Below are 25431 nucleotides of genomic sequence, written 5' to 3'. Positions count from 1 at the left end.
TCAATTCTGAATGTATTAAAGGAGGGGAGCAAAATAGTGAGTGCATATAGATGTAAGCGAGCAAGAAGCAAACGGGTGCGATCATACCAGCACTAATCCACCGGATCCCATCAGAACTCCGAAATTAAGCGTGTTTGGGTGATAAAGTATTAGGATTCGTGACCTCTTGGGAAGTCCATGTGTTGCACCCCAATTTTATTAATATTTTATTTTTGATATACGATTTGCAAATTCCATATGTCGTTTCGGCGAGACAACTGGAAACAACGCGTCGGATTCTCGGACCATTTACGGCATGACCGTCATTACTGAATGGGAACGGGGCAAAACCGGGCTTTTGGCATTCGTCGTGCATTGTGGGCCCAGCGATAGTATTGCATCTATCCGTGGCAGCGGCAGATCTGGAAAGGAATAACTCCGCTCACGTGGGAGCTTGTGCACGTTTACCAAGGGAGGAAAGTTGCATACACCGTTCTTTTCAAATCTGAAAGAATTTTTGGAGGGGAGCAAGATAGTGAGTGCATAAAGATTTAAGCGAGCAAGAAGCAGACGGGTGCGATCAAAACAGCACTAATGCACCGGATCCCATCAGAACTACGAAGTTAAGTGTGCTTGGGCCAGAGTAGTATTAGGATGGGTGACCTCCTGGGAAGTCCTCTTGTTGCACCCCAATTTTTTTAATATTTTATTTTTGATATACTATTTGCAAATTCCATATGTCGTTTCGGCGAGACAACAGGAAACAACGCGCCGGATATTCGGACCATTTGCGGCACGATCGTCATTACTAAATGGGAACGGTGCAAAACCGGGCTTTTGGCATTCGCCGCGCATTGTGGGACCCGTGATAGTATTGCATCTATCCGGGGCTGCGGCAGATCTGGAAATGAATAACTCCGCTCACGTGGGAGCTAGTGCACGGTTACCAAGGGAGGAAAGTTGCATACACCGTATTTTCAAGGCTGAAAGAATTAATGGAGGAGAGCAAGATAGTAAGTGCATAAAGATTTAAGCGAGCAAGAAGCAAACGGGTCCAATCATTCCAGCACTAATCCACCGGATCCCATAAGAACTCCGAAGTTAAGTGTGCTTGGGCGAAAGTAGTATTAGGATGGCTGACCTCCTCGGAAATCCTTGTGTTGCAACCCAATTTTATTAGTATTTTATTTTTGATATCGTATTTGCAAATTCCATATGCGGTTTCGGCGAGACAACAGGAAACAACGCGCCGGATACTCGGACCATTTGCGGTACGATCGTCATTACTGAATGGGAACGCCGCAAAACCGGGCTTTTGGCATTCTTCGTGCATTGTGGGCCCCGCGTTTGTATTGCGTCTATCCGTGGTTGCGGCAGATCTGGAAAGGAATAACTCCGCTCATGTGGGAGCTTGTGCACGTTTGCCAAGGGAGGGAAGTTGCATACACCATTTTTTAAAGTCTGAAAGAATTAATGGAGGGGAGCAAGATAGTGAGTGCATAAAGATTTAAGGGAGCAAGAAGCAAACGGTTGCAATCATACCAGCACTAATCCACTGGATCCTATCAGAACTCCGAAGTTAAGTGTGCTTGGGCGAGAGTAGTATTAGGATGGTTGACCTCCTGGGAAATCCTTGTGTTGCAACCCAATTTTACTAATATTTTATTTTTGATATACTATTTGCAAATTCCATATGTCGTTTCGGCGAGACAACTGGAAACAACGCGCCAGATACTCGGACCATTTGCGGTAGGATCGTCATTACTGAATGGGAACGGTGCAAACCAAGCTTTCGGCATTCGTCGTGCATTGTGGGCCCCTCGATTGTATTGCATCTATCCGTGGCTGCGGTAGATCTGGAAAGGAATAACTCCGCTCATGTGGAAGCTTGTCCACGTTTACCAAGGGAGGAAAGTTGCATACACCATTTTTTCAAGTATGAAAGAATTAATGGAGGGGAGCAAGATAGTGAGTGCATTAAGATTTTAGCGAGCAAGAAGCGGACGGGTGCGATCATACAAGCACTAATGCACCGGATCCCATCAGAACTCCGAAGTTAAGTGTGCTTGGGCGAGAGTAGTATTAGGATGGTTGACCTCCTGGGAAATCCTTGTGTTGCAACCCAATTTTACTAATATTTTAGTTTTGATATACTATTTGCAAATTCCATATGTCGTTTCGGCGAGACAACTGGAAACAACGCGCCAGATACTCGGACCATTTGCGGTAGGATCGTCATTACTGAATGGGAACGGTGCAAACCAAGCTTTCGACATTCGTCGTGCATTGTGGGCCCCTCGATTGTATTGCATCTATCCGTGGCTGTGGCAGATCTGGAAAGGAATAACTCCGCTCATGTGGAAGCTTGTCCACGTTTACCAAGGGAGGAAAGTTGCATACACCATTTTTTCAAGTATGAAAGAATTAATGGAGGGGAGCAAGATAGTGAGTGCATTAAGATTTTAGCGAGAAAGAAGCGGACGGGTGCGATCATACAAGCACTAATGCACCGGATCCCATCAGAACTCTGAAGTTAAGTGTGCTTGGGCGAGAGTAGTACTAGGATGGGTGACCTCCAGGGAAGTCCACCTGTTGCACCCCAATTTTACTAATATTTTATTTCTAATATACTATTTGCAAATTCCATATGTCGTTTCGGCGAGACAACTGGAAACAATGCGCCGGATAGTCGGACCATTTGCGGCACGATCGTCATTTCTGAATGGGAACGGTGCAACACCGAGCTTTTGGGCTTCGTCGTGCATTGTGGGCCCTACGATTGTATTGCATCTTTCCGGGGCTGCGGCAGATCTGGAAAGGAAAAACTCCGCTCATGTGGGAGCTTGTGCACGGTTACCAAGGGAGGAAAGTTGCATACACCGTTTTCTCATGTCTGAAAGTATTAATGGAGGGGAGCAAGATAATGAGTGCATAAAGATTTAAGCAAGCAAGAAGCAAACGGGTATAATCATACCAGCACTAATCCACCGGATCCCATCAGAACTCCGAAGTTAAGCGTGCTTGGACGAGAGTAGTATTAGGATGGCTGACCTCCTGGAAATCCTTGTGTTGGAACCCAATTTTATTAATATTTTATTTTTGAAATACTATTTGCCAATTCCATATGTCGTTTCTGTGAGACAACTGGAAACAACGCGTCGGATTCTCGGACCATTTGCGGCACGACCATCATTACTGAATGGGAACGGTGCAAAACCGGGCTTTTGGCATTCGTCGTGCAATGTGGGCCCCGCGATAGTATTGCATCTATCCGTGGCAGTGGCAGATCTAGAAAGTAAGAACTCCGCTCACGTGGGAGCTTGTGCACGTTTACCAAGGGAGGAAAGTTGCGTACACCGTTCTTTCCAAATCTGAAAGAATTAATGAAGGGGAGAAAGATAGTGAGTGCATAAAGATTTAAGCGAGCAAGAAGCGGACGGGTGCGATCATACCAGCACTAATGCACCGGATCCCATCAGAACTCCGAAGTTAAGTGTGCTTGGGCGAGAGTAGTATTAGGATGGGTGACCACCTGGGAAGTCCTCGTGTTGCACCCCAATTTTATTAATATTTTATTTTTGATATACTATTTGCAAATTCCGTATGTCATTACTGAATGGGAACGGTGCAAAACCGGGCTTTTGGCATTCGTCGTGCAATGTGGGCCCCTTGATAGTATTGCATCTATCCGGGGCTGCGGCAGATCTGGAAACGAATAACTCCGCTCACGTGGGAGCTTCTGCACGGTTACCAAGGGAGGAAAGTTGCATACACCGTATTTTCAAATCTGAATGTATTAAAGGTGGGGAGCAAGATAGTGAGTGCATAAAGATGTAAGCGAGCAAGAAGCAAACGGGTGCGATCATACCAGCACTAATCCACCGGATCCCATTAGAACTCCGAAGTTAAGCGTGTTTGGGTGAAAAAGTATTAGGATGGGTGACCTCCTGGGAAGTCCATGTGTTGCACCCCAATTTTATTAATATTTTATTTTTGATATACGATTTGCAAATTTCATATGTCGTATCGGCGAGACAACTGGAAACAACGCGCCGGACTCTCGGACCATTTTCGACATGACCGTAATTACTGAATGGGAACAGGGCAAAACCGGGCTTTTGGCATTCGTTGTGCATTGTGGGCCCCACGATTGTATTGCATCTATCTGGGGCTGCGGCAGATCTGGAAAGGAATAACTCCTCTCACATGGGAGCTTGTGCACGGTTACCAAGGGAGGAAAGTTGCATACACCATTTTTTCAAATCTGAAACAATTATTGGAGGGGAGCAAGATAGTGAGTGCATAAAGATTTAAGCGAGCAAAAAGTAGACGGGTGCGATCATTCCAGCATTAATGCACCGGATCCCATCAGAACACCGAAGTTAAAGGTGCATGGGCGACAGTAGTACTAGGATGGGTGACCTCCTGGGAAGTCCTCGTGTTGCACCCCAATTTTATTAATATTTTATCTTTGATATACTGTTTGCAAATTCAATGTGTCGTTTCGGCGAGACAACTGGAAACAACGCGCCGGATACTCGGACCATTTGCGGTACCATCGTCATTACTGAATGGGAACGGTGCAAAGCCTGGCTTTTGGCATTCGTCGTGCATTGTGGGCCCCGTGATAGTATTGCATCCATTCGGGGCTTCGACAGATCTAGAAAGGAATAACTTCGCTCACGTGAGAGCTTGTGCGCGGTTTCGAAGGGAGGAAAGTGGGATACACCGTTTTTTCAAGTCTGAAAGTATTAATGGAGGGGAGCAATATAGTGAGTGCATAAATATTTAAGCGAGCAAGAAGCGAACGGCTCCGATCATACCAGCACTAATCCACCGGATCCCATCAGAACTCCGAAGTTAAGTGTGCTTGGGCGAGAGTAGTTTTAGGATGGCTGACCTCCTGGGAAATCCTTGTGTTGCAACCCAATTTTATTAATATTTTATTTTTGATATACTATTTGCAAATTCCATATGCAGTTTCGGCGAGACAACTGTAAACAACGCGCCGGATACTCGGACCATTTGCGGTACGATCGTCATTACTGAATGGGAACGGTGCAAAACCGGGCTTTTGGCATTCGTCGTGCATTGTGGGCCCAGCGATTGTCTTGCATCTATCTGGGGCTGTGACATATCTGGAAAGGAATAACTCTGCTCACGTGGAAGCTTGTGCACGGTTACCAAGGGAGGAAAGTTGCATAAACCGTTTTTTCAAGTCTGAAAGAATTATTGGAGGGGAGCAAGATAGAGAGTGCATAATGATTTAAGCGAGCAAGAAGTAGACGGTTGCGATCATACCAGCACTAATGCACCGGAACCCATCAGAACTCCGAAGTTAAGCGTGCATGGGCGAGAGTAGTATTAGGATGTGTGACCTCCTGGGAAGTCCTCGTGTTGCACCCCAATTTTATTAATATTTTATCTTTGATATACTATTTGCAAATTCCATATGTCGTTTCGGCGAGACAACTGGAAACAATGCGCCGGATACTCGGACCATTGGCGGCACGATCGTCATTACTGAATGGGAACGGTGCAAAACCGGGCTTTTGGCATTCGTCGTGCATTGTCGGCCCCGCGATAGTATTGCATCAATCCGGGGCTGCGACAGATCTGGAAAGGAATAACTCCGCTCACGTGGAAGTTTGTGCACGGTTACCAAGGAAGGAAAGTTGCATACACCGTTTTTCAAGTCTGAAAGAATTAATGGGGGGGAGCAAAATAGTGACTGCATAAAGATTTAAGAGAGCAAGAAGCAAACGGTTGCGATCATACCAGCACTAATGCACCGGATCCAATCAGAACTCCGAAGTTAAGTGTGCTTGGGCGAGAGTAGTATTAGGATGGGTGACCTCCTGGGAAGTCATCGTGTTGTAACCCAATTTTATGAATATTTTATTTTTGATATACTATTTGCAAATTCCATATATCGTTTCGGTGAGACAAATGGAAACAACGCGTCGGATTCTCGGACCATTTGCGGCACGATCGTCATTACTGAATGGGAACGGTGCAAAACCGGGCTTTTGGCATTCGTCGTGCATTGTGGGCCCAGCGACAGTATTGCATCTATCCGTGGCTGCGGCAGTGCTGGAAAGGAATAACTCCGCTCACGTGGGAGCTTGTGCACGTTTACCAAGGGAGGAAAGTTGCATACACCGTTCTTTTCAAATCTGAAATAATTAATAGAGGGGAGCAAGATAGTGAGTGCATAAAGATTTAAGCGAGCAAGATGCAAACGGGTGCGATCATACCAGCACTAATCCATCGGATCCCATAAGAACTCCGAAGTTAAGCGTGCTTGGGCGAGAGTAGTATTAGGATGGGTGACCTCTTGGGAAGTCCTCGTGTTGCACCCCTATTTTATTAATATTTTATTTTTGATATACTGTTTGCAAATTCCATATGTCGTTTCGGCGAGACAACTGGAAACAATGCGCCAGATATTCGAACCATTTGCGGAACAATCGTCATTACTGAATGGGAACGGTGCAACACCGGGCTTTTGGCATTCGTCGTGCATTGTGGGCCCCGTGATAGTATTGCATCTATCCGGGGCTGCGGCATATCAGGAAACGAATAACTCCGCTCACGTGGGAGCTTGTGCACGGTTACCAAGGGAGGAAAGTTGCATACACCGTATTTTCAATTCTGAATGTATTAAAGGAGTGGAGCAAAATAGTGAGTGCATAAAGATGTAAGCGAGCAAGAAGCAAACGGGTGCGATCATACCAGCACTAATCCACCGAATCCCATCAGAATTCCGAAATTAAGCGTGCTTGGGTGAGAAAGTATTAGGATTCGTGACCTCCTGGGAAGTCCTTGTGTTGCACCCCAATTTTATTAATATTTTATTTTTGATATACTATTTGCAAATTCTATATGTCGTTTCGGTGAGACAACTGGAAACAACGCGTCGGATTCTCGGACCATTTGCGGCATGATGGTCATGACTGAATGGGAACGGTGCAAAACCGGGCTTTTGGCATTCGTCGTGCATTGTGGGCCCAGTGATAGTCTTGCATCTATCCGTGGCTGCGGCAGATCTGGAAAGGAATAACTCTGCTCAAGTGGGAGCTTGTGCACGTTTACCAAGGGAGGAAAGTTGCATACACCGTTCTTTTCAAATCTGAAAGAATTAATGGAGGGGAGCCAGATAGTGAGTGCATAACGATTTAAGCAAACAAGAAGCAAACGGGTGCGATCATACCAGCACTAATCCACCGGATCCCATTAGAACTCCGAAGTTAAGCGTGCTTGCGCGAGTGTAGTATTAGGATGGGTGACCTCCTGGGAAATCATCGTGTTGCAACCCAATTTTTTTAATATTTTATTTTTGATATATTATTTGCAAATTCCATATGTCGTTTCGGCGAGACAACTGGAAAAAACGCGCCGGATTCTCGGACCATTTGCGGCACGACCGTCATTACTGAATGGGAACGGTGCAAAACCGGGCTTTTGGTATTCGTCGTGCATTGTGGGCCCCGTGATAGTATTGCATCTATCCGGGGCTGCGACAGATCTGGAAAGGAATTACTCCGCTCACGTGGATTCTTGTGCACGGTTACCAAGGGAGGAAAGTTGCATACACCGTTTTTTCATGTCTAAAAGAATTATTGGAGGGGAGCAAGATAGTGATGCATAAAGATTTAAGCAAGCAAGAAGAAAACGGGTGCGATCATACCAGCACTAATCCACCGGATCCCATCGGAACTCCGAAGTTAAGTGTGCTTGGTCGAGAGTAGTATTAGGATGGGTGACCTCCTGGGAAATCATCGTTTTGCAACCCAATTTTATTAATATTTTATTTTTCATTTATTATTTGCAAATTCCATATGTCGTTTCGGCGAGACAACTGGAAACAACGCGTCGGATTCTCGGACCATTTGCGGCACGACCATCATTACTGAATGGGAACGGGGCAAAACCGGGCTTTTGGCATTCGTCATGCATTGTGGACCCCATGATAGTATTACATCTATCTAGGGCTGCCGCAGATGTGGAAAGGAATAACTCCTCTCACATGGGAGCTTGTGCACGGTCACCAAGGGAGGAAATTTGCATACACCGTTTTTTCAAATCAAAAAGAATTATTGGAGGGGAGGAAGATAGTGAGTGCATAAAGAAATAAGCGAGCAAAAAGTAGACGGGTGCGATCATACCAGCACTAATGCACCGGATCCCATCAGAACTCTGAAGTTATGGGTGGATGGGCGAGAGTAGTACTAGGGTGGGTGACCTCCAGGAAAGTCCTCCTGTTGCACCCCAATTTTATTAATATTTTATTTTTGATATACTATTTGCAAATTCCATATGTCGTTTCGGCGAGACAACTAGAAACAACGCGCCGGATACTCGGATAATTTGCGGGACGATCGTCATTAATCAATGGGAACGGTGCAAAACCGGGCTTTTGGCATTCGTCGTACATTGTGGGCCCCGTGATAGTATTGCATCTATCCATGGCTGCGGCAGATCTGGAAAGGAATAACTCCGCTCACGTGGGAGCTTGTGCACGTTTACCAAGGGAGGAAAGTTGCATACACAGTTTTTTCAAGTCTGAAAGAATTAATGGAGGGTAGAGAGATAGTGAGTGCATAAAGATTTAAGCGAGCAAGAAGCAAACGGTTGCAATCATACCATCACTAATGCACCGGGTCCCATCAGAACTACGAAGTTAAGTGTGTTTGGGCGAGAGTAGTATTAGGATGGGTGACATCCTGGGAAATCATCGTGTTGCAACCCAATTTTATGAATATTTTATTTTTGATATACTATTTGCAAATTCCATATGTCGTTTCGGTGAGACAACTGGAAACAACGCGTCGGATTCTCGGACCATTTGCGGCATGACCGTCATTACTGAATGGGAACGGTGCAAAACCGGGCTTTTGGCATTCGTCGTGCATTGTGGGCCCAGCGATAGAATTGCATCTATCCGTGGCTGCGGCAGATCTGGAAAGGAATAACTCCGCTCACGTGGGAGCTTGTGCACGTTTACCAAGGGTGGAAAGTTGCATACACCGTTCTTTTCAAATCTGAAAGAATTAATTGAGGGGAGCAAGATAGTGAGTGCATAAAGATTTAAGCGAGCAAGAAGTGGACGGGTGCGATCATTCCAGCACTAATGCACCGGATCCCATCAGAACTCCGAAGTTAAGTGTGCTTGGGCGAGAGTAGTATTAGGATGGGTGACCTCCTGGGAAGTCCTCGTGTTGCATCCCAATTTTATTAATATTTTATTTTTGATATACTATTTGCAAATTCCATATGTCATTTCGGCGAGACAACTGGAAACAACGCGCCGGATATTCGGACCATTTGCGGCACGATCGTCATTACTGAATGGGAACGGTGCAAAACCGGGCTTTTGGCATTCGTCGTGCATTGTGGGACCCGTGATAGTATTGCATCTATCCGGAGCTGTGGCAGATCTGGAAATAAATAACTCCGATCACGTGGGAGCTAGTGCACGGTTACCAAGGGAGGAAAGTTGCATACACCGTATTTTCAATTCTCAGTGTATTAAAGGAGGGGAGCAAGATAGTGAGTCCATAAAGATGTAAGCGAGCAAGAAGCAAACGGGTGCGATCATACCAGCACTAATCCACTGGATCCCATTAGAACTCCTAAATTAAGCGTGTTTGGGTGAGAAAGTATTAGGATAGGTGATCTCCTGGGAAGTCCTTGTGTTGCACAAGAATTTTATTAATATTTTATTTTTGATATACGATTTGCAAATTCCATATGTCGTTTCGGTGAGACAACAAGAAACAACGCGCCGGATACTCGGATAATTTGCAGCACGATCGTCATTACTCAATGGAAATGGTGCAAAACTGGGCTTTTGGCATTTGTCGTGCATTGTGGGCCCCGCGATAGTATTGCATCTATCCGTGGCTGCGGCATATCTGGAAAAGAATAACTCCTCTCACGTTGGAGCTTGTGCTCGTTTACCATTGGAGGAAAGTTGCATACACCGTTTTTTCAAGTCTGAAAGAATTAATGGAGGGGAGAGAGGTAGTGAGTGCATAAAGATTTAAGTGAGCAAGAAGCAAACGGTTGCAATCATACCATCACTAATGCACCGGATCCCATCAGAACTACGAAGTTAAGTGTGCTTGGGCGAGAGTAGTATTAGGATGGGTGACCTCCTGGGAAATCATCGTGTTGCAACCCAATTTTATGAATATTTTATTTTTGATATACTATTTGCAAATTCCATATGTCGTTTCAGTGAGACAACTGGAAACAACGCGTCGGATTCTCGGACCATTTGCGGCACGACCGTCATTATTGAATGGGAATGGTGCAAAACCGGGTTTTTGGCATTTGTCGTGCATTGTGGGCCCAGTGATAGTATTACATCTATCTAGGGCTGCGGCAGATCTAGATAGGAATAACTCCTCTCACATGAGAGCTAGTGCACGGTTACAAAGATAGTGAGTGCATAAAGATTTAAGCGAGCAAAAAGTAGATGGGTGGGATCATACCAGCACTAAGGCACCGGATCCCATCAGAACTCCGAAGTTAAGGGTGCATGGGCGAGAGTAGTACTAGGAAGGGTGACCTCCTGTGAAGTCCTTGTGTTTCACCCCAATTTTATTAATATTTTATCTTTGATATACTATTTGCAAATTCCATATGTCGTTTCGGCGAGACGACTGGAAACAACGCGCCGGATACTCGGACCATTTGCGACACGATCATCATTACTGAATGGGAACGGTGCAAAACCGAGCTTTTGGCATTCGTCGTGCATTGTGGGCCCCGCGATAGTATTGCATCTATCCGGGGCTGCGGCAGATCTGGAAACTAATAACTCCGCTCACGTGGGAGCTTGTGCACGGTTACCAAGGGAGGAAATTTGCATACACCGTATTTTCAATTCTGAATGTATTAATGGAGGGGAGCAAGATAGTGAGTGCATAAAGATTTAAGCGAGCAAGAAGCAAACGGGTGCGATCATACCAGCACTAATCCACCGGATCCCATTAGAACTCCGAAGTTAAGGGTGCATGGGCGAGAGTAGTATTAGGGTGGGTGACCTCCAGGAAAGTCCTCCTGTTGCACCCCAATTTTATTAATATTTTATTTTTGATATACGATTTGCAAATTCCATATGTCGTTTCGGCGAGACAACTGGAAACAACGTGCCGGATTCACGGACCATTTGGGGCACGACCGTCATTACTGAATGGGACGGTGCAAAACCGGGCTTTTGGCATTCGTCATGCATTGTGGGCCCCGTGATAGTATTGCTTCTATCCGGGGCTTCGGCAGATTTGGAAAGGAATAACTCCTCTCACATGGGAGCTTGTGCACGGTTACCAAGGGAGGAAAGTTGCATACACCGTTTTTTCAAGTCTGAAATAATTATTGGAGGGGAGGAAGATAGTGAGAGCATAAAGATTTAAGCAAGCAAGAAGCAAACGGGTGCGATCATACCAGCACTAATCCACCGGATCCCATCAGAACTCCGAAGTTAAGCGTGCTTGGGCGAGAGTAGTATTAGGATGGGTGACCTCCTGGGAAATCATCGTTTTGCAACCCAATTTTATTAATATTTTATTTTTGATATATTATTTGCAAATTCCATATGTCATTTTGGCGAGAAAACTGGAAACAACGCGCCGGATACTCGGACCATTTGCGACACGATCGTCATTACTGAATGGGAACGGGGCAAAACCGGGCTTTTGGCATTCGTCGTGAATTGTGGGCCCCGCGATAGTATTGCATCTATCCGGGGTTGCAGCAGATCTGGAAAGGAATAACTCCGCTCACGTGGGAGCTTGTGCACGGTTTCGAAGGGAGGAAAATTGGATACACCGTTTTTTCAAGGCTGAAAGAATTAATGGAGGAGAGCAAGATAATGAGTGCATAAGGATTTAAGCAAACAAGAAGCAAACGGGTATAATCATACCAGCACTAATCCACCGTATCCCATCAGAACTCCGAAGTTAAGCGTGCTTGGGCGAGAGTAGTATTAGGATGGCTGACCTCCTGGAAATCCTTGTGTTGGAACCAAATTTTATTAATATTTTATTTTTGAAATACTATTTGCAAATTCCATATGTCGTTTCGGTGAGACAACGGGAAACAACACGTCGGATTCTCGGACCATTTGCGGCACGACCGTCATTACTGAATGGGAACGGTGCACAACCGGGCTTTTGGCATTCGTCGTGCATTGTGGGCCCCGCGATAGTATTGCATCTATCCGTGGCAGTGGCAGATCTAGAAAGGAATAACTCCGCTCACGTGGGAGCTTGTGCACGTTTACCAAGGTAGGAAAGTTGCATACACCATTCTTTTCAAATCTGAAAGAATTAATGAAGGGGACTAAGATAATGAGTGCATAAAGATTTAAGCGAGCAAGAAGCAAACGGCTCCGATCATACCAGCACTAATGCACCGGATCCCATCTGAACTCCGAAGTTACGTGTGCTTGGGCGAGAGTAGTATTAGGATGGGTGACCTCCTGGGAAATCCTCGTGTTGCACCCCAATTTTATTAATATTTTATTTTTGATATACTATTTGTAAATTCCATATGTCGTTTCGGCGAGACAACTGGAAACTACGCGTCGGATATTCGGACCATTTTCGGCAGAATCGTCATTACTGAATGGGAACGATGCAAAACCGGGCTTTTGGCAATCGTCGTGCATTGTGGGCCCCTTGATAGTATTGCATCTATCTGGGGCTGCGGCAGATCTGGAAACGAATAACTCCGCTCACGTGGGAGCTTGTGCACGGTTTCCAAGGGAGGAAAGTTGCATACACCGTATTTTCAAGTCTGAATGTATTAAAGGAGGGGAGCAAGATAGTGAGTGCAGAAAGATGTAAGCGAGCAAGAAGCAAACGGGTGCGATCATACCAGCACTAATCCACCGGATCCCATTAGAACTCTGAAGTTAAGCGTGTTTGGGTGAAAATGTATTAGGATGGGTGACCTCTTGGGAAGTCCTTGTGTTGCACCCCAATTTTATTAATATTTAATTTTTGATATACGATTTGCAAATTTCATATGTCGTTTCGGCGAGACAACTGGAAACAACGCGTCGGATTCTCGGACCATTTGCGACACGACCGTCATTACTGAATGGCAACGGGGCAAAACCGGGCTTTTGGCATTCGTCGTGCATTGTGGGCCCGTGATAGTATTGCATCTATCTGGGGCTGCGGCAGATCTGGAAAGGAATAACTCATCTCACATGGGAGCTTGTGCACGGTTACCAAGGGAGGAAAGTTGCATACACCATTTTTTCTAATCTGAAACAATTATTGGAGGGGAGCAAGATAGTGAGTGCATAAAGATTTAAGCGAGCAAAAAGTAGACGGGTGCGATCATTCCAACAATAATGCACCGGATCCCATCAGAACTCCGAAGTTAAAGGTGCATGGGCGAGAGTAGTACTAGGATGGGAGACCTCTTGGGAAGTCCTCGTGTTGCACCCCAATTTTATTAATATTTTATTTTTAATATATTATTTGCAAATTCCATATGTCGTTTCGGCGAGACAACTGGAAAAAACGCGCCGTATTCTCGGACCATTTGCGGCACGACTGTCATTACTGAATGGGAACGGTGCAAAACTGGGCTTTTGGCATTCGTCGTGCATTGTGGGCCCCGCGATAGTATTGCATCTATCCGGGGCTGCGACAGATCTGGAAAGGAATTACTCCGCTCACGTGGATGCTTGTGCACGGTTACCAAGGGAGGAAAGTTGCATACACCGTTTTTTCATGTCTAAAAGAATTATTGGAGGGGAGCAAGATAGTGAGTGCATAAAGATTTATGCAAGCAAGAAGCAAACGGGTGCGATCATACCAGCACTAATCCACCGGATCCCATCAGAACTCCGAAGTTAAGTTTGCTTGGTCGAGAGTAGTATTAGGATGGGTGACCTACTGGGAAATCATCGTTTTGCAACCCAATTTTATTAATATTTTATTTTTTATATATTATTTGCAAATTCCATATGTCGCTTTGGCGAGAAAACTGGAAAAAATGCGCCAGATACTCGGACCATTTGCGACACGATCGTCATTACTGAATGGGAACGGTGCAAAACCGGGCTTTTGGCATTCGTCGGGCATTGTGGGCCCCGCGATAGTATTGCATCTATCCGGGGCTGCGACAGATCTAGAAAGGAATTACTCCGCTCACGTTGATGCTTGTGCACGGTTACCAAGGGAGGAAAGTTGCATACACCGTTTTTTCATGTCTAAAAGAATTATTGGAGGGGAGCAAGATAGTGAGTGCATAAAGATTTAAGCAAGCAAGAAGCAAACGGGTGCGATCATACCAGCATTAATCCACCGGATCCCATCAGAACTCCGAAGTTAAGTTTGCTTGGTCGAGAGAAGTATTAGGATGGGTGACCTACTGGGAAATCATCGTTTTGCAACCCAATTTTATTAACATTTTATTTTTGATATATTATTTGCAAATTCCATATGTCGCTTTGGCGAGAAAACTGGAAACAACGCGCCGGATACTCGGACCATTTGCGACACGATCGTCATTACTGAATGGGAACGGTGCAAAACCGGGCTTTTGGCATTCGTCGTGCAATGTGGGCCCCGCAATAGTATTGCATCTATCCGTGGTTGCGGCAGATCTGGAAAGGAATAACTCCGCTCACGTGGGAGCTTGTGCACGGTTACGAAGGGAGGAAAATTGGATACACCATTTTTTCAAGGCTGAAAGAATTAATGGCGGAGAGCAAGATAGTAAGTGCATAAAGATTTAAGCGAGCAAGAAGCAAAGGGGTGCGATCATTCCAGCACTAATCCACCGGATCCCATAAGAACTCCGAAGTTAAGTGTGCTTGGGCGATAGTAGTATTAGGATGGCTGACCTCCTCGGAAATCCTTGTGTTGCAACCCAATTTTATTAATATTTTATTTTTGATATCGTATTTGCAAATACCATATGCGTTTACGGCGAGACAACAGGAAACAATGAGCCGGATACTCGGACCATTTGTTGTACGATCGTCATTACTGAATGGGAACGGTGCAAAACCAGGCTTTTGGCATTCGTCTTGCATTGTGGGCCCCACGTTTGTATTGCATCTATCCGTGGTTGCGGCAGATCTGGAAAGGAATAACTCCGCTCATGTGGGAGCTTGTGCACGTTTACCAATGGAGGGAAGTTGCATACACCGTTCTTTTCAAGTGTGAAAGAATTAATGGGGGGGAGCAAGATAGTGGGTGCATAAAGATTTAAGCGAGCAAGAAGCAAACGGGTGCGATCATACTAGCACTAATGCACCGGATCCCTTTAGAACTCCGAAGTTAAGGGTGCATGGGCGAAAGTAGTATTAGGGTGGGTGACCTCCAGGAAAGTCCTCCTGTTGCACCCCAATTTTATTAATATTTTATTTTTGATATACTATTTGCAAATTCCATATGTCATTTCGGCGAGACAATTAGAAACAACGCGCCGGATACTCGGATAATTTGCGGCACGATCGTCATTACTCAATGGGAATGGTGCAAAACCGGGCTTTTGGCATTCGTCGTGCATTGTTGGCCCCGCGATAGTATTGCATCTATCCGTGGCTGCGGCAGATCTGGAAAGGAATAACTCCGCTCACGTGGGAGCTTGTGCACGTTTACCAATGGAGGAAAGTTGCATACACCGTTTTTTCAAGTCTGAAAGAATTAATGGAGGGGAGAGAGATAGTGAGTGCATAAAGATTTAAGCATGCAAGAAGCAAACGGGTGCGATCATACCAACATTAATCCACCGGATCCTTCAGAACTCCGAAGTTAAGCGTACTTGGGCGAGAGTAGTATTAGGATGGGTGACCTCCTGGGAAATCATCGTGTTGCAACCCAATTTTTTTAATATTTTATTTTTGATATATTATTTGCAAATTCCATATGTCGTTTCGGCGAGACAACTGGAAAAAACGCGCCGGATTCTCGGACCATTTGCGGCACGACCGTCATTACTGAATGGGAACGGTGCAAAACCGGGCTTTTGGCATTCGTCGTGCATTGTGGGCCGCGCGATAGTATTGCATTTATCCGGGGCTGCGACAGATCTGGAAAGGATTTACTCCGCTCACGTGGATGCTTGTGCACGGTTACCAAGGGTGGAAAGTTGCATACACCGTTTTTTCATGTCTAAAAGAATTATTGGAGGGGAGCAAGATAGTGAGTGCATAAAGATTTAAGCAAGCAAGAAGCAAACGGGTGCGATCATACCAGCACTAATCCACCGGATCCCATCAGAACTCCGAAGTTAAGTGTGCTTGGTCGAGAGTAATATTAGGATGGGTGACCTCCTGGGAAATCATCGTTTTGCAACCCAATTTTATTAATATTTTATTTTTGATATACTATTTGCAAATCCATATGTCGTTTCGGCGAGACAACTGGAAACAACGGTCCGGATACTCGGACCATTTGCGGTATGATCATCATTTCTGAATGGGAACGGTGCAAAACCGGGCTTTTGGCATTCGTCATGCATTGTGGTCCCCGCGATAGTATTGCATCTATCCGTGGATGCGGCAGATCTGGAAAGGAATAAGTCCGCTCACGTGGGAGCGTGTGCACGGTTACGAAGGGAGGAAAATTGGATACACCGTTTTTTCAATGCTGAAAGAATTAATGGAGGAGAGCAAGATAGTAAGTGCATAAAGATTTAAGCGAGCAAGAAGCAAAGGGGTCCGATCATTCCAGCACTACTCCACCGGATCCCATAAGAACTCCGAAGTTAAGTGTGCTTGGGCGATAGTAGTATTAGGATGGCTGACCTCCTCGGAAATCCTTGTGTTGCAACCCAATTTTATTAATATTTTATTTTGGATATCGTATTTGCAAATTCCATATGCGTTTACGGCGAGACAACAGGAAACAACGAGCCGGATACTCGGACCATTTGTTGTACGATCGTCATTACTGAATGGGAACGGTGCAAAACCGGGCTTTTGGCATTCGTCGTGCATTGTGGGCCCCGCGTTTGTATTGCATCTATCCGTGGTTGCGGTAGATTTGGAAAGGAATAACTCCGCTCATGTGGGAGCTTGTGCACGTTTACCAAGGGAGGGAAGTTGCATACACCATTTTTTAAAGTCTGAAAGAATTAATGGAGGGGAGCAAGATAGTGAGTGCATAAAGATTTAAGCGAGCAAGAAGCAAACGGTTGCAATCATACCAGCACTAATCCACCGGATCCTATCAGAACTCCGAAGTTAAACGTGCTTGGGTGAGAGTAGTATTAGGATGGTTGACCTCCCGGGAAATCCTTGTGTTGCAACCCAATTTTATTAATATTTTATTTTTGATATACTATTTGCAAATTCCATATGTCGTTTCGGCGAGACAACTGGAAACAACGCGCCGGATACTCGGACCATTTGCGGTAGGATAGTCATTACTGAATGGGAGCGGTGCAAAACCAGGCTTTCGGCATTCGTCGTGCATTGTGGGCCCCTCGATTGTATTGCATCTATCCGTGGCTGCGGCAGATCTGGAAAGGAATAACTCCGCTCATGTGGAAGCTTGTCCACGTTTACCAAGGGAGGAAAGTTGCATACACCATTTTTTCAAGTCTGAAAGAATTAATGGAGGGGTGCAAGATAGTGAGTGCATTAAGATTTAAGCGAGCAAAAAGCGGACGGGTGCGATCATACCAGCACTAATGCACCGGATCCCATCAGAACTCCGATGTTAAGTGTGCTTTGGCGAGAGTAGTACTAGGATGGGTGACCTCCAGGGAAGTCCACCTGTTGCACCCCAATTTTACTAATATTTTATTTTTGATATACTATTTGCAAATTCCATATGTCGTTTCGGCGAGACAACTGGAAACAATGCGCCCGATAGTCGGACCATTTGCGGCACGATCGTCATTACTGAATTAAAACGGTGCAAAACCGAACTTTTGGCCTTCGTCGTGCATTGTGGGCCCTGCGATTGTATTGCGTCTATCCGGGGCTGCGGCAGATCTGGAAAGGAATAACTCCGCTCACGTGGGAGCTTGTGCACGGTTACCAAGGGAGGAAAGTTGCATACACCGTTTTCTCATGTCTGAAAGTATTAATGGAGGGGAGCAAGATAATGAGTGCATAAAGATTTAAGCAGGCAAGAAGCAAACGGGTATAAGCATACCAGCACTAATCCACCGGATCCCTTTAGAACTCCGAAGTTAAGGGTGCATGGGCGAGAGTAGTATTAGGATGGCTGACCTCCAGGAAAGTCCTCCTGTTGCACCCCAATTTTATTAATATTTTATTTTTGATATACTATTTGCAAATTCCATATGTCGTTTCGGCGAGACAATTAGAAACAACGCGCCGGATACTCGAATAATTTGCGGCACGATCGTCATTAATCAATGGGAACGGTGCAAAACCGGGCTTTTGGCATTCGTCGTGCATTGTTGGCCCCGCGAAAGTATTGCATCTATCCGTGGCTGCGGCAGATCTGGAAAGGAATAACTCCGCTCACGTGGGAGCTTGTGCACGTTTACCAATGGAGGAAAGTTGCATACACCGTTTTTTCAAGTTTGAAAGAATTAATGGAGGGGAGAGAGATAGTGAGTGCATAAAGATTTAAGCAAGCAAGAAGCAAACGGGTGCGATCATACCAACATTAATCCACCGGATCCCATCAGAACTCCGAAGTTAAGCGTGCTTGGGCGAGAGTAGTATTAGGATGGGTGACCTCCAGGGAAATCATCGTGTTGCAACCCAATTTTTTTAATATTTTATTTTTGATATATTATTTGCAAATTCCATATGTCGTTTCGGCGAGACAACTGGAAAAAACGCGCCGGATTCTTGGACCATTTGCGGCACGACCGTCATTACTGAATGGGAACGGTGCAAAATCGGGCTTTTGGCATTCGTCGTGCATTGTGGGCCCCGCAATAGTATTGCATTTATCCGGGGCTGCGACAGATCTGGAAAGGATTTACTCCGCTCACGTGGATGCTTGTGCACCGTTACCAAGGGAGGAAAGTTGCATACACCGTTTTTTCATGTCTAAAAGAATTATTGGAGGGGAGAAAGATAGTGAGTGCATAAAGATTTAAGCAAGCAAGAAGCAAACGGGTGCGATCATACCAGCACTAATCCACCGGATCCCATCAGAACTCCGAAGTTAAGTGTGCTTGGTCGAGAGTAATATTAGGATGGGTGACCTCCTGGGAAATCATCGTTTTGCAACCCAATTTTATTAATATTTTATTTTTGATATATTATTTGCAAATTCCATATGTCGTTTCGGCGAGAAAACTGGAAACAACGCGCCAGATACTCGGACCATTTGCGACAGGATCGTCATTACTGAATGGGAACGATGCAAAACCGGGCTTTTGGCATTCGTCGTGCATTGTGGGCCCCGTGATAGTATTGCATCTATCCGGGGTTGCGGCAGATCTGGAAAGGAATAACTCCGCTCACGTGGGAGCGTGTGCACGGTTACGAATGGAGGAAAATTGGATACACCGTTTTTTCAATGCTGAAAGAATTAATGGAGGAGAGCAAGATAGTAAGTGCATAAAGATTTAAGCGAGCAAGAAGCAAAGGGGTCCGATCATTCCAGAACTAATCCACCGGATCCCATAAGAACTCCGAAGTTAAGTGCGCTTGGGCGATAGTAGTATTAGGATGGCAGACCTCCTCGGAAATCGTTGTGTTGCAACCCAATTTTATTAATATTTTATTTTTGATATCGTATTTGCAAATTCCATATGCGTTTACGGCGAGACAACAGGAAACAACGAGCCGGATACTCGGACCATTTGTTGTACGATTGTCATTACTGAATGGGAACGGTGCAAAACCGGGCTTTTGGCATAAGTCGTGCATTGTGGACCCCGCGTTTGTATTGCATCTATCCGTGGCTGCGGCCGATCTGGAAAGGAATAACTCCGCTCATGTGGAAGCTTGTCCACGTTTACCAAGGGAGGAAAGTTGCATACACCATTTTTTAAAGTCTGAAAGAATTAATGGAGGGGTGCAAGATAGTGAGTGCTTTAAGATTTAAGCGAGCAAGAAGCGGACGGGTGCGATCATACCAGCACTAATGCACCGGATCCCATCAGAACTCCGAAGTTAAGTGTGCTTGGGCGAGAGTAGTACTAGGATGGGTGACCTACAGGGAAGTCCACCTGTTGCACCCCAATTTTACTAATATTTTATTTTTGATATACTATTTGCAAATTCCATATGTCGTTTCGGCGAGACAACTGGAAACAATGCGCCGGATAGTCGGACCATTTGCGGCACGATCGTCATTACTGAATTGGAATGGTGCAAACCCGAGCTTTTGGCCTTCGTCATGCATTGTGGGCCCTGCGATTGTATTGCGTCTATCCGGGGCTGCGGCAGATCTGGAAAGGAATAACTCCGCTCACGTGGGAGCTTGTGCACGGTTACCAAGGGAGGAAAGTTGCATACATTGTTTTCTCATGTCTGAAACTATTAATGGAGGGGAGCAAGATAATGAGTGCATAAAGATTTAAGCAAACAAGAAGCAAACGGGTATAATCATACCAGCACTAATCCACCGGATCCCTTTAGAACTCCGAAGTTAAGGGTGCATGGGCGAGAGTAGTATTAGGAAGGCTGACCTCCAGGAAAGTCCTCCTGTTGCACCCCAATTTTATTAATATTTTATTTTTGATATACTATTTTCAAATTCCATATGTCGTTTCGGCGAGACAATTAGAAACAACGCGCCGGATACTCGGATAATTTGCGGCACGATCGTCATTAATCAATGGGAACGGGGCAAAACCGGGCTTTTGGCATTCGTCGTGCATTGTGGGCCCCTTGATAGTATTGCATCTATCCGGGGCTGCGGCAGATCTGGAAACGAATAACTCCGCTCACGTGGGAGCTTGTGCACGGTTACCAAGGGAGGAAAGTTGCATACACCGTATTTTCAAGTCTGAATGTATTAAAGGAGGGGAGCAAGATAGTGAGTGCAGAAAGATGTAAGCGAACAAGAAGCAAACGGGTGCGATCATACCAGCACTAATCCACCGGATCCCATTAGAACTCCGAAGTTAAGCGTGTTTGGGTGAAAATGTATTAGGATGGGTGACCTCCTGGGAAGTCCTTGTGTTGCACCCCAATTTTATTAATATTTAATTTTTGATATACGAATTGCAAATTTCATATGTCGTGTCGGCGAGACAACTGGAAACAACGCGTCGGATTCTCGGACCATTTGCGACACGACCGTTATTACTGAATGGCAACGGGGCAAAACCGGGCTTTTGGCATTCGTCGTGCATTGTGGGCCCGTGATAGTATTGCATCTATCTGGGGCTGCGACAGATCTGGAAAGGAATAACTCGTCTCACATGGGAGCTTGTGCACGGTTACCAAGGGAGGAAAGTTGCATACACCATTTTTTCAAATCTGAAACAATTATTGGAGGGGAGCAAGATAGTGAGTGCATAAAGATTTAAGCGAGCAAAAAGTAGACGGGTGCGATCATTCCAGCAATAATGCACCGGATCCCATAAGAACTCCGAAGTTAAAGGTGCATGGGCGAGAGTAGTACTAGGATGGGTGACCTCTTGGGAAGTCCTCGTGTTGCACCCCAATTTTATTAATATTTTATTTTTAATATATTATTTGCAAATTCCATATGTCGTTTCGGCGAGACAACTGGAAAAAATGCGCCGGATTCTCGGACCATTTGCGGCACGACCGTCATTACTGAATGGGAACGGTGCAAAATAGGGCTTTTGGCATTCGTCATGCATTGTGGGCCCCGCGATAGTATTGCATCTATCCGCGGCTGCGACAGATCTGGAACGGAATTACTCCGCTCACGTGGATGCTTGTGCACGGTTACCAAGGGAGGAAAGTTGCATACACCATTTTTTCATGTCTAAAAGAATTATTGGAGGGGAGCAAGATAGTGAGTGCATAAAGATTTATGCAAGCAAGAAGCAAACGGGTGCGATCATACCAGCACTAATCCACCGGATCCCATCAGAACTCCGAAGTTAAGTTTGCTTGGTCGAGAGTAGTATTAGGATGGGTGACCTACTGGGAAGTCCTCGTGTTGCACCCCAATTTTATTAATATTTTATTTTTGATATACTATTTGTAAATTCCATATGTCGTTTCGGCGAGACAACTGGAAACAACGCGCCGGATATTCGGACCATTTGCGACACGATCGTCATTACTGAATGGGAACGATGCAGAACCGGGCTTTTGGCATTCGTCGTGCATTGTGGGCCCCTTGATAGTATTGCATCTATCCGGGGCTGCGGCAGATCTGGAAACGATTAACTCCGCTCACGTGGGAGCTTGTGCACGGTTACCAAGGGAGGAAAGTTGCATACACCGTATTTTCAAGTCTGAATGTATTAAAGGAGGGGAGCAAGATAGTGAGTGCATAAAGATGTAAGCGAGCAAGAAGCAAACGGGTGCGATCATACCAGCACTAATCCACCGGATCCCATTAGAACTCCGAAGTTAAGCGTGTTTGGGTGAAAAAGTATTAGGATGGGTGACCTCCTGGGAAGTCCTTGTGTTGCACCCCAATTTTATTAATATTTTATTTTTGATATACGATTTGCAAATTTCATATGTCATTTCGGCGAGACAACTGGAAACAACGGGCCGGATTCTCATACCATTTGCGACACGACCGTCATTACTGAATGGGAACGGGGCAAAACCGGGCTTTTGGCATTCGTCGTGCATTGTGGGCCCCGCGATAGTATTGCATCTATCTGGGGCTGCGGTAGATCTGGAAAGGAATAACTCCTCTCACATGGGAGCTTGTGCACGGTTACCAAGGGAGGAAAGTTGCATACACCATTTTCTCAAATCTGAAACAATTATTGGAGGGGAGCAAGATAGTGAGTGCATAATGATTTAAGCGAGCAAAAAGTAGACGGGTGCGATCATTCCAGCACTAATGCACTGGATCCCATCAGAACTCCGAAGTTAAAGGTGCATGGGCGAGAGTAGTACTAGGATGGGTGACCTCCTGGGAAGTCCTCGTGTTGCACCCCAATTTTATTAATATTTTCTCTTTGATATACTCTTTGCAAATTCCATATGTCGTTTCAGCGAGACAACTGGAAACAACGCGCCGGATACTCGGACCATTTGCGATACCATCGTCATTACTGAATGGGAACGGTGCAAAACCGGGCTTTTGGCATTCGTCGTGCATTGTGGGCCCCGTGATAGTATTGCATCTATTCGGGGCTGCGGCAGATCTGGAAAGGAATAACTTCGCTCACGTGGAAGTTTGTGCACGGTTACCAAGGGAGGAAAGTTGCATACACCGTTTTTTCAAGTGTGAGAATTAATGGGGGGGAGCAAGATAGTGAGTGAATATAGATTTAAGCGAGCAAGAAGCAAACGGGTGCGATCATTCCAGCACTAATGCACCGGATCCCATCAGAACTCCGAAGTTAAAGGTGCTTGGGCGAGAGTAGTATTAGGATGGGTCACCTCCTTGGAAATCATCATGTTGCACCCCAATTTTATTAATATTTTATTTTTGATATACTATTTGCAAATTCCATATGTCGTTTCGGCGAGACAACTGGAAACAACGCGCCGGATACTTGGACCATTTGCGACACGATCATCATTACTGAATGGGAACGGTGCAAAACCGTGCTTTTGGCATTCGTCGTGCATTATGGGCCCCGCGATAGTATTGCATCTATCCGGGATTGCGGCAGATCTGGAAAGGAATAACTCCGCTCACGTGAGAGCTTGTGCGCGGTTTCGAAGGGAGGAAAGTGGGATACACCGTTTTTTCAAGTCTGAAAGTATTAATGGAGGGGAGCAATATAGTGAGTGCATAAATATTTAAGCGAGCAAGAAGCAAACGGCTCCGATCATACCAGCACTAATCCACCGGATCCCATCAGAACTCCGAAGTTAAGTGTGCTTGGGCGAGAGTAGTATTAGGATGGCTGACATCCTGGGAAATCCTTGAGTTGCAACCCAATTTTATTAATATGTTATTTTCGATATTTTATTTGCAAATTCCATATGTCGTTTCGGTGAGACAACAGGAAACAACGCGCTGGATACTCGGACCATTTGCGGTACGATCGTCATTACTGAATGGGAACGGTGCAAAGTCGGGCTTTTGGCATTCGTCGTGCATTGTGGGCTCCGCGATTGTATTGCATCTATCCATGGCTGCGGCAGATTTTGAAAGGAATAACTCCGCTCACGTGGGAGCTTGTGCACGTTTACCAAGGGAGGAAAGTTGCATACACCGTTTTTTCAAGTCTGAAAGAATTAATGGAGGGGAGAAAGATAGTGAGTGCATAAAGATTTAAGCAAGGAAGAAGCGGACGGGTGCGTTCATACCAGCACTAATGCACCGGATCCCATCAGAACTCAGAAGTTAAGGGTGCATGGGCGAGAGTAGTACTAAGATGGGTGACCTCCTGGGAAATCCTCGTGTTGCACCCCAATTTTATTAATATTTTATCTTTGATATACTATTTGCAAATTCCATATGTCGTTTCGACGATGCAACTGGAAACAACGCGCCGGATACTCGGACCATTTGCGGTACCATCATCATTACTGAATGGGAACGGTGCAAAATCGGTCTTTTGGCATTCGTCGTGCATTGTGGGACCCGTGATAGTATTGCATCTATTCGGGGCTGCGGCAGATCTGGAAAGGAATAACTTCGCTCACGTGGAAGCTTGTGCACGGTTACCAAGGGAGGAAAGTTGCATACACCATTTTCTCATGTCTGAAAGTATTAATGGAGGGGAGCAAGATAATGAGTGCATAAAGATTTAAGCAAGCAAGGAGCAAACGGATATAATCATACCAGCACTAATCCACCGGATCCCATCAGAACTCCGAAGTTAAGCGTGCTTGGGCGAGAGTAGTATTAGGATGGCTGACCTCCTGGAAATCCTTGTGTTGGAACCCAATTTTATTAATATTTTATTTTTGAAATACTATTTACAAATTCCATATGTCGTTTCGGTGAGACAACTAGAAACAACGCGTCGGATTCTCGGAACATTTGCGGCACGACCGTCATTACTGAATGGGAACGGTGCAAAACCGGGCTTTTGGCATTCGTCGTGCATTGTGGGCCCCGCGATAGTATTGCATCTATCCGTGGCAGTGGCAGATCTAGAAAGGAATAACTCCGCTCACGTGGGAGCTTGTGCACGTTTACCAAGGGTGGAAAGTTGCATACACCGTTCTTTTCAAATCTGAAAGAATTAATGAAGGGGAGCAAGATAGTGAGTGCATAAAGATTTAAGCGAACAAGAAGCGGAAGGGTGCGATCATACCAGCACTAATGCACCGGATCCCATCAGAACTCCGAATTTAAGTGTGCTTGGGCGAGAGTAGTATTAGGATGGGTGACCTCCTAGGAAATCCTCGTGTTGCACCTAATTTTATTAATATTTTATTTTTGATATACTATTTTCAAA

General features: G+C 45.4%; 11 non-coding genes and 40 pseudogenes across 11 annotated transcripts; all 51 read left to right on the top strand.

Annotated features, from left to right (window-relative positions):
• Positions 1-73: 73 nt before the first annotated feature.
• Positions 74-191, top strand: LOC148855855 (5S ribosomal RNA; annotated as a pseudogene).
• Positions 192-551: 360 nt separating this feature from the next.
• LOC148855854 (5S ribosomal RNA) lies at positions 552-670 on the top strand (annotated as a pseudogene).
• A 359-nt stretch (positions 671-1029) lies between these two features.
• Positions 1030-1148, top strand: LOC148855853 (5S ribosomal RNA; annotated as a pseudogene).
• Positions 1149-1507: 359 nt separating this feature from the next.
• Positions 1508-1626, top strand: LOC148855852 (5S ribosomal RNA; annotated as a pseudogene).
• Positions 1627-1984: 358 nt separating this feature from the next.
• On the top strand, positions 1985-2103 carry LOC148855851 (5S ribosomal RNA; annotated as a pseudogene).
• Positions 2104-2461: 358 nt separating this feature from the next.
• Positions 2462-2580, top strand: LOC148855850 (5S ribosomal RNA; annotated as a pseudogene).
• Positions 2581-2939: 359 nt separating this feature from the next.
• Positions 2940-3057, top strand: LOC148855849 (5S ribosomal RNA; annotated as a pseudogene).
• Positions 3058-3417: 360 nt separating this feature from the next.
• On the top strand, positions 3418-3536 carry LOC148855848 (5S ribosomal RNA). The gene has a single exon (XR_016096229.1). It is a non-coding gene; the product is annotated as a 5S ribosomal RNA (ribosomal RNA).
• Positions 3537-3833: 297 nt separating this feature from the next.
• Positions 3834-3951, top strand: LOC148855847 (5S ribosomal RNA; annotated as a pseudogene).
• Positions 3952-4310: 359 nt separating this feature from the next.
• On the top strand, positions 4311-4429 carry LOC148855846 (5S ribosomal RNA; annotated as a pseudogene).
• A 359-nt stretch (positions 4430-4788) lies between these two features.
• On the top strand, positions 4789-4907 carry LOC148855845 (5S ribosomal RNA; annotated as a pseudogene).
• A 359-nt stretch (positions 4908-5266) lies between these two features.
• Positions 5267-5385, top strand: LOC148855844 (5S ribosomal RNA; annotated as a pseudogene).
• Positions 5386-5743: 358 nt separating this feature from the next.
• On the top strand, positions 5744-5862 carry LOC148855843 (5S ribosomal RNA). The gene has a single exon (XR_016098235.1). It is a non-coding gene; the product is annotated as a 5S ribosomal RNA (ribosomal RNA).
• Positions 5863-6222: 360 nt separating this feature from the next.
• Positions 6223-6341, top strand: LOC148855842 (5S ribosomal RNA). Its single transcript, XR_016097402.1, has one exon. It is a non-coding gene; the product is annotated as a 5S ribosomal RNA (ribosomal RNA).
• An 837-nt stretch (positions 6342-7178) lies between these two features.
• Positions 7179-7297, top strand: LOC148855841 (5S ribosomal RNA; annotated as a pseudogene).
• A 358-nt stretch (positions 7298-7655) lies between these two features.
• LOC148855840 (5S ribosomal RNA) lies at positions 7656-7774 on the top strand (annotated as a pseudogene).
• A 359-nt stretch (positions 7775-8133) lies between these two features.
• On the top strand, positions 8134-8252 carry LOC148855839 (5S ribosomal RNA; annotated as a pseudogene).
• Positions 8253-8611: 359 nt separating this feature from the next.
• LOC148855838 (5S ribosomal RNA) lies at positions 8612-8730 on the top strand (annotated as a pseudogene).
• Positions 8731-9090: 360 nt separating this feature from the next.
• LOC148855837 (5S ribosomal RNA) lies at positions 9091-9209 on the top strand. The gene has a single exon (XR_016097189.1). It is a non-coding gene; the product is annotated as a 5S ribosomal RNA (ribosomal RNA).
• Positions 9210-10045: 836 nt separating this feature from the next.
• Positions 10046-10164, top strand: LOC148855836 (5S ribosomal RNA; annotated as a pseudogene).
• Positions 10165-10464: 300 nt separating this feature from the next.
• On the top strand, positions 10465-10583 carry LOC148855835 (5S ribosomal RNA). The gene has a single exon (XR_016098190.1). It is a non-coding gene; the product is annotated as a 5S ribosomal RNA (ribosomal RNA).
• A 359-nt stretch (positions 10584-10942) lies between these two features.
• Positions 10943-11061, top strand: LOC148855834 (5S ribosomal RNA). The gene has a single exon (XR_016098055.1). It is a non-coding gene; the product is annotated as a 5S ribosomal RNA (ribosomal RNA).
• A 358-nt stretch (positions 11062-11419) lies between these two features.
• On the top strand, positions 11420-11538 carry LOC148855833 (5S ribosomal RNA). Its single transcript, XR_016097608.1, has one exon. It is a non-coding gene; the product is annotated as a 5S ribosomal RNA (ribosomal RNA).
• Positions 11539-11897: 359 nt separating this feature from the next.
• LOC148855832 (5S ribosomal RNA) lies at positions 11898-12015 on the top strand (annotated as a pseudogene).
• Positions 12016-12375: 360 nt separating this feature from the next.
• On the top strand, positions 12376-12494 carry LOC148855831 (5S ribosomal RNA; annotated as a pseudogene).
• A 359-nt stretch (positions 12495-12853) lies between these two features.
• Positions 12854-12971, top strand: LOC148855830 (5S ribosomal RNA; annotated as a pseudogene).
• Positions 12972-13329: 358 nt separating this feature from the next.
• LOC148855829 (5S ribosomal RNA) lies at positions 13330-13448 on the top strand (annotated as a pseudogene).
• Positions 13449-13807: 359 nt separating this feature from the next.
• On the top strand, positions 13808-13926 carry LOC148855828 (5S ribosomal RNA; annotated as a pseudogene).
• A 359-nt stretch (positions 13927-14285) lies between these two features.
• On the top strand, positions 14286-14404 carry LOC148855827 (5S ribosomal RNA; annotated as a pseudogene).
• A 359-nt stretch (positions 14405-14763) lies between these two features.
• On the top strand, positions 14764-14882 carry LOC148855826 (5S ribosomal RNA; annotated as a pseudogene).
• A 360-nt stretch (positions 14883-15242) lies between these two features.
• On the top strand, positions 15243-15361 carry LOC148855825 (5S ribosomal RNA; annotated as a pseudogene).
• A 359-nt stretch (positions 15362-15720) lies between these two features.
• LOC148855824 (5S ribosomal RNA) lies at positions 15721-15838 on the top strand (annotated as a pseudogene).
• Positions 15839-16197: 359 nt separating this feature from the next.
• Positions 16198-16316, top strand: LOC148855823 (5S ribosomal RNA; annotated as a pseudogene).
• A 358-nt stretch (positions 16317-16674) lies between these two features.
• Positions 16675-16793, top strand: LOC148855822 (5S ribosomal RNA; annotated as a pseudogene).
• Positions 16794-17152: 359 nt separating this feature from the next.
• On the top strand, positions 17153-17271 carry LOC148855821 (5S ribosomal RNA; annotated as a pseudogene).
• Positions 17272-17630: 359 nt separating this feature from the next.
• On the top strand, positions 17631-17749 carry LOC148855820 (5S ribosomal RNA; annotated as a pseudogene).
• A 359-nt stretch (positions 17750-18108) lies between these two features.
• LOC148855819 (5S ribosomal RNA) lies at positions 18109-18227 on the top strand (annotated as a pseudogene).
• Positions 18228-18586: 359 nt separating this feature from the next.
• On the top strand, positions 18587-18705 carry LOC148855818 (5S ribosomal RNA; annotated as a pseudogene).
• Positions 18706-19064: 359 nt separating this feature from the next.
• On the top strand, positions 19065-19183 carry LOC148855817 (5S ribosomal RNA; annotated as a pseudogene).
• An 837-nt stretch (positions 19184-20020) lies between these two features.
• On the top strand, positions 20021-20139 carry LOC148855816 (5S ribosomal RNA). Its single transcript, XR_016097711.1, has one exon. It is a non-coding gene; the product is annotated as a 5S ribosomal RNA (ribosomal RNA).
• Positions 20140-20498: 359 nt separating this feature from the next.
• Positions 20499-20617, top strand: LOC148855815 (5S ribosomal RNA; annotated as a pseudogene).
• A 359-nt stretch (positions 20618-20976) lies between these two features.
• On the top strand, positions 20977-21094 carry LOC148855814 (5S ribosomal RNA; annotated as a pseudogene).
• A 358-nt stretch (positions 21095-21452) lies between these two features.
• LOC148855813 (5S ribosomal RNA) lies at positions 21453-21571 on the top strand. The gene has a single exon (XR_016097892.1). It is a non-coding gene; the product is annotated as a 5S ribosomal RNA (ribosomal RNA).
• A 359-nt stretch (positions 21572-21930) lies between these two features.
• Positions 21931-22049, top strand: LOC148855812 (5S ribosomal RNA; annotated as a pseudogene).
• Positions 22050-22408: 359 nt separating this feature from the next.
• On the top strand, positions 22409-22526 carry LOC148855811 (5S ribosomal RNA; annotated as a pseudogene).
• A 359-nt stretch (positions 22527-22885) lies between these two features.
• Positions 22886-23004, top strand: LOC148855810 (5S ribosomal RNA). The gene has a single exon (XR_016097310.1). It is a non-coding gene; the product is annotated as a 5S ribosomal RNA (ribosomal RNA).
• A 357-nt stretch (positions 23005-23361) lies between these two features.
• LOC148855809 (5S ribosomal RNA) lies at positions 23362-23480 on the top strand (annotated as a pseudogene).
• A 359-nt stretch (positions 23481-23839) lies between these two features.
• LOC148855808 (5S ribosomal RNA) lies at positions 23840-23958 on the top strand (annotated as a pseudogene).
• A 359-nt stretch (positions 23959-24317) lies between these two features.
• On the top strand, positions 24318-24436 carry LOC148855807 (5S ribosomal RNA). Its single transcript, XR_016097647.1, has one exon. It is a non-coding gene; the product is annotated as a 5S ribosomal RNA (ribosomal RNA).
• A 359-nt stretch (positions 24437-24795) lies between these two features.
• Positions 24796-24913, top strand: LOC148855806 (5S ribosomal RNA; annotated as a pseudogene).
• Positions 24914-25273: 360 nt separating this feature from the next.
• LOC148855805 (5S ribosomal RNA) lies at positions 25274-25392 on the top strand (annotated as a pseudogene).
• Positions 25393-25431: the final 39 nt, after the last annotated feature.

This window comes from Nelumbo lutea, chromosome 4 (genome assembly GCF_056320005.1).
Source record: "Nelumbo lutea isolate HS-2025 chromosome 4, American lotus-T2T, whole genome shotgun sequence".
Lineage (NCBI taxonomy): Eukaryota > Viridiplantae > Streptophyta > Magnoliopsida > Proteales > Nelumbonaceae > Nelumbo > Nelumbo lutea.
The sequence above is the reverse complement of the archived record's forward strand: the minus strand, read 5'-3'. Positions and strand labels throughout refer to the sequence as shown.